Source organism: Musa acuminata, chromosome BXJ1-11, assembly GCF_036884655.1.
Source record: "Musa acuminata AAA Group cultivar baxijiao chromosome BXJ1-11, Cavendish_Baxijiao_AAA, whole genome shotgun sequence".
In the NCBI taxonomy this organism is placed as follows: Eukaryota; Viridiplantae; Streptophyta; class Magnoliopsida; order Zingiberales; family Musaceae; genus Musa; species Musa acuminata.
The window spans coordinates 12,621,882-12,627,751 of record NC_088337.1 but is presented as its reverse complement, the minus strand read 5'-3'; positions in this window follow the sequence as shown (position 1 = coordinate 12,627,751).

Genomic DNA, 5,870 nt, shown 5'->3' with positions numbered 1-5,870 from the left:
AATTGTAAGGATTGGAGTGGCACTAAGAGGGGGGGGGGGTGAATTAGTGCAGCGGCTTAAAACTTCGGTTTTGGAAAATCTTTCGATACGATAAAAACCGAACTTGAAAAGCTTAACTTGAACGTGTGTTCGTAAAGGTATGCAGCAAAGGTAATGAGGAAATAAAGCACGTAACAAGGTTTGCAGTAATGTAAATAGCGATAATGAAATGCAAACCAGAGATCACGCCGATTTTAAAGTGGTTCGGTCAAATGACCTACATCCACTTGCGAGGCCCTCTTCGATGAGGCTCCCACCTTCCACTAGAAAATCTCTTGAAGGGGAAGGGCAAATACCCCTCTTACAACTTTTTACAAGCGGTTCACACTCTTACAAATTTTCAGCAAGAAAGAAGGAGGTGAACACTCTAGCAAATTAAAAACAAGACTTGCTACGACTTTTCTGTTAGGATCAAGAGCACTAAGAGGGGGGGGTGAATTAGTGCAGCGAAAATCTTTCTACGATTTAAAACTGCGTTCGTACGATAAAAGCAATTTCGGTGTGAAAGCCGATTCTAAGATTACTTTAACTTAAGATCAAGCGAGATGATGTTAAAGTAAATCTATGAAGGCAGTTTGCAGTTATGATGGAAATCTGAATATAAGCGCAAATTGAAATACGACGTTCGTATGATAAAAGTGATTTGCGTCTAAACGCCGATTCGGAAAGCACTGAACTTTGAAACACGTTCGTAAAAGCACAGAAGGCAGTAAGCTATTGAGGAGGTTTCCAATAAAGATAAGATGCTCAAAGTAAATACAAACCGAGATGTAGAGTGGTTCGGTCAATCTTGACCTACTCCACTTTTGGCTTCCTCCACCGACGAGGTCACCGACATCAACTAGAGGCCTTCCTTCAATAGGCAAAGGCCAACCGCCCTTTTACAGTTTCACTCCTTTTGATGGGCTTAGGAGACAACCCTTACAGAATTTCCTTTCCTCTCTTAACAGATTAGAACTTCGAAGAAAAGAGGAAGAAGAATTTTCAACTCATACAACACTTTTGAGCTCTAAAATTTACAAAGTAAAATCAGAATTTCGGTGGATTTTGGGTGCCCTTTCAGTGCTGAAAGGGTGGGGTATTTATAGGCCCCAACCTAGTTTGAATTTGGAGCTCAAAACTGTCAATTCCTGGAATTTCGGGATCTGGCGATTGCACCGCCTGGCAGAGCTCAAATATTGAGCCTCTAGGCGGTGCCACCTCTTGTCAGGGTCGGTTGCACCTCCTGCCAAAGCTCGAAGACCAAGCTCAGGCGGTGCCACCTCTGTCAGGGGCGGTTGCATCTCCTACCAGAGCTCGAAGACTGAGCTCAGGCGGTGCCACCGCCTGACTGAGGCGGTCGAACCGCCTGGCAAAAATCAGAGTCCGAATGGGTTGATCCATTCGGCCCAATTTGGGTTTTTTAGGGGCCCAATTGCCCCAAGATTAAGTTAATGCGATCACCTCCCATTTCCAACTTAATCATTGTGCTAACTACGATATTTCCTAAGATATTTACTGCAACTTGCTCCGGTGCGTCAATCGCTTCTTCCGGCGAGCTTCCGGCGAACTTTCGTCGATCATCCGATGAACCCTCGGTGATGATCTTGCGGACTTCCGGCAAACTCCTGGACTTGCGACGATCCACTTGGCGAGTTCCGACGAGCTTCTTTGGCAAGCTCATGGACTTCTCGGATTTGTTCCCGCAGAACCTCCGATGACTGTCCGAACTTCCGTCGAACTCTCGAACTCCCAACGTGATCATTGTCTTGACTCCAGCGCAACTCCTACTGCATATCTTATTTTCATCGTAGTTAATCCTACACACTTATCTCAACATATAGATTAGATAACAAATGACAATTGACTTCATCATCAAAATCCGAGATTCAACAATCTCCCCCTTTTTGATGATGACAATCTATTGATAATGGAGTTAACCTTAACTCCCCTTGTCTATATGCCATACTTGAGATAAGTCATTCTTGAATTCAAAACCTTTGAATTCAAGAGACATATTGATAAGTTAAAATCATTTAAACTTATCAATACTCCCATCATGATTCCCATCATGATGTGTCTCTCTGAAGATGATGTCAAGGCTTGACATTCATTTTCAATTTTTACATTACAAGTTTGAATGATGGTAATAGTAGCAATTCATCATATTGTAAGATATCAACATGTAAAACTGTGAAGTAAGATTTTGATATCATTACATGATACAAACAAGGCATAATGCAAGCATGGCATTAATACTCATATATTTCTCCCCCTTTGTCATCAACAAAAAGCATGGTAATTGTGATACTAGGAGAACAATATAAGCGAATTTTGAGCATAAGTATGATGCCTTTATGTTAGAATCCTTGCAGATTCTAAACTTGTGGTTGATCTCTTTAGGGGATCGGCCGCCTTAGAACTCTATAGGGGTTCCTCCCTCCAAGTTGCTGCTCAAAGGCTGCAGAAAAGATTCATCTATTGCTTATGAAAAGAGGTGAAATACATGACTATTTATAGGGCTTCTAAACCCTAACTCCTAATAGGACTCTTACTTAAGACTCCTACTTCTAAACAACTCCTAATAGAACTCCTACTCAAGACTCCTACTTCTAACCAACTCCTAATAGGACTCCTACTCAAGACTCCTATTCCTTTACAACTCCTTATTCTTCTCTAAGAAATAACCTCCTAACCCTAGCCGGCCACTTCAGCTCTTTAATAGGGGTCGGCTTAGGTAGGTTTTACATGAATGCCCCTCTCAATTAGGACTCTCCTAGCTAGAGTCCTAACAAACCCGCCCTCTTCAAATCAGCCTTGTCCTCGAGGCTGACGATTCATGAATTTTGGGAATTTGATCTTCAAGTCATCATAGTTCTCCCAAGTGGCATCTTCTATTAGTAGGTTTGCCCACTGTATTAGTAATTCAGTAGTGGATTGTCATCGTCGAGTCACGATCCGTCGATCAATAATGGCACTTGGCTAAGTCTGAAGTTCTCCTTAGGTAGTCATATTTGGTGGGTGGCTTTGAGCTGTCTCCAAGCACCTATTTACAACTTCCGTCTGGCAGTCGGTTTGTGGGTGATATGCCATACTCTTTTTCAATTTAGTACCCTGCATATGGAATAACTTTGTCCAAAATCTGCTCGTGAAGATGCAAGTAGAATTTATCATAAGCACGATGCGTCCCTTATAGTATAATTCTTTTGAGTCCCAATTGTAATAAGCCACAGAGCTTGGTGCTTCCTCTAAATTTTTTATAATCTTACTATTCTCTGAATCTTCCTGCCATTCCATCTTAATATCCTTAAGAAAGTCGCTGGTCGAAAGTGAAACGGCCGAAACTTCAACTTGCTCGGGTAGTTGCGAAAGCGCATCTGCAAAAACATTCTCTTTCCCCTTTTTGTAAGTTATTTCATAATCAAATCCAAGAAGTTTTATTACCCTTTTTTGCTGCTCAGGGGATGATATTTTTCGCTCCAAAAAGCACAATGGCGAGCATCTCCTTATCATATGTTGACTTATTTTGATGGGAGGGAGATAATGCCTTGCTAGTGTATATGAGTGGTCGACCATCTTGCATGAGAATGGCTCCAATTCTGACTCCAGATGCGTCGGCCTCAATAATGAAGGGTCGGTTGAAATCTGGTAGTGTTAGCACCGGCGTCGTCGTCATAGCTGCCTTAAGTTTGTCGAAGGCAGCGGAGGCTCTGTTTGACCATTGGAAGACATCTTTTTTCAGTAAGGAAGTAAGTGGTGCACTGATCTCTCTATAGTTTTTCACGAACTTGCAGTAGTAGCCTGTTAAACCTAGAAAGCCATGTAGCAATTTTATGTTCCTCGGGGTCAGCCAGTTTTGCATTGCTCCAATTTTGAAGGGGTCTACTGCCACACCTTCCTCTGATATGATATGCCCAAGATATTCCACCTTCTTTTGAAGAAAGTAAAAATTCATAGTGGTTGTTGTGTGTTCAAAAGGTGGTTTTCGGTATGTCTTCTTCGCATACTCGTATTTGATGATACCCGGATCGAAGGTCTAGCTTTGTGAAGATTTGTGCTCCCTTAGCAACTCATCTACTACTGGAATAGGGTATTTATCCTTGATGGTTACGCCATTGAGAGCACGGTAATCAACACATAATCGCCATATTCCATCCTTCTTTCGTATAAGGAGCACCAGTGAAGAGTAGGGGCTGCAACATGGCCGAATAACTCCTGTTTTGAGCATCTCTTTTACAATCCTTTCTATTTCATCCTTCTGGAGATGTGGATACTGATATGGCTGAGCATTTGCTTGAGATTTGCCTAGAAGAATCGTTATACAATTATCATGCCGACGGGTAAGAGGTAGGTTGCGCGGTTCATCAAATATATCTGAAAATTCAGCAAGCAAAGGAAGTAGATTTGGATCTTCAAATTTTGTTGGCTCTCCCTTAGTTTGCTGCTCAAGTTGTACCAAAAAGCCACTGCAAGTTTTATGCAAAACCTTCTCCATTTGTAGTGTGCAAATCTGTTGAATCTCGGATTTTGATGATGAAATTAATTGATGGGTTAATTGATCTAATCCATATTATTGAGTTAAGTGTGCAGGATTAACTATGATAACCAGAAAACACAAAGCAAGAATACCGGAGTCAAGATCGATGGACGTTTAAGAGTCCGAAGAATCGTCGGAGATGCTGCCGGAACCAACCGAGAAGAAATCGAGAACCTATCGAAATTTTCGGAAGTTCGCCGAAGAGATCGTCGGAGGTTCACGGAGATCACCGAGAAGGCTCGGCTACTCGTTAAAGTCATCACAAGATTGGGAGCTTGATGGGAGTCCGTCGGAAGAAGCTCGTCGGAAAGCTCACCGAAACAAGACTCGACGTTCGCGGTTGAAAGCTTGCTTAGGATGTGTTTTTGTTATGTAGTTCACTTGTAATTAGGATTAGGATTAAGAGATAATCATATATCCTGGTTAGGGGCCAACTGGGCCCAAAGTCAGATATGGTTTGGGCTTAAATTAAGCCAAACCAGTGAAATCGGAGTGTCAGGCGGTGGCACCGCCCAGCACCCGAGAGCTGGGCGGTGACACATCCTTGGTTGGGCGGTTGCACCGTCCAGCACACGAGCGCTGGGCGGTGGCACCTCCAGCACCGGGAACCCTAAGAGAATTCAAATTTTGGAGCCCAAAATTTGAATCCTCTTGAGGCCTATAAATACCCCTCAAATCTCAGTTGAGGTTACAACTTTTGAGAAGCATTTTGATTGAGAGAAAAGTCTTAGAAAGTCTTAGCAAGTCTTGTTTTCAATTTGCTAGAGAGTTCTCCTCCTTCTTTCTTATTGAAAATTTGTAAGAGGTTGAGCTGCTTGTAAAAGGTTGTAAGAGGGGTGTTTACCCTTCCATTTCAAGAGACTTGCTAGTGGAAGGTGGGAGCCTCATCGAAGAGGGGCCTCGCAAGTGGAGTAGGTCATTTGACCGAACCACTCTAAAACTTGGCGTAATCTCTGGTTTACATTTTATTATTGTCATTTACATTACTGCAAATCTTCTTACTGCTTTAGTTCCTTATTACCCTTGCTGCGCAACTTTAAGAATACGCTTTCAAGTTAAACTTTTCAAGTTCCGTTCTTATCGTACGAAAGATTTTGTTAAAATCGAAGTTTTAATCCGCTGCACTAATTCACCCCCCCCTCTTAGTGCCGCTCCGATCCTAACAAGTGGTATCAGAGCAAGGTTATCTCTCATATTTGGTTTAATACCCAAGAGAGATGGCTTACTCCGGCATGCAAGAGGGCCATTCTATTGCACGACCACCTTTGTTTAATGGGTCGGATTACACATATTGGAAGACTCGCATGAGAATCTT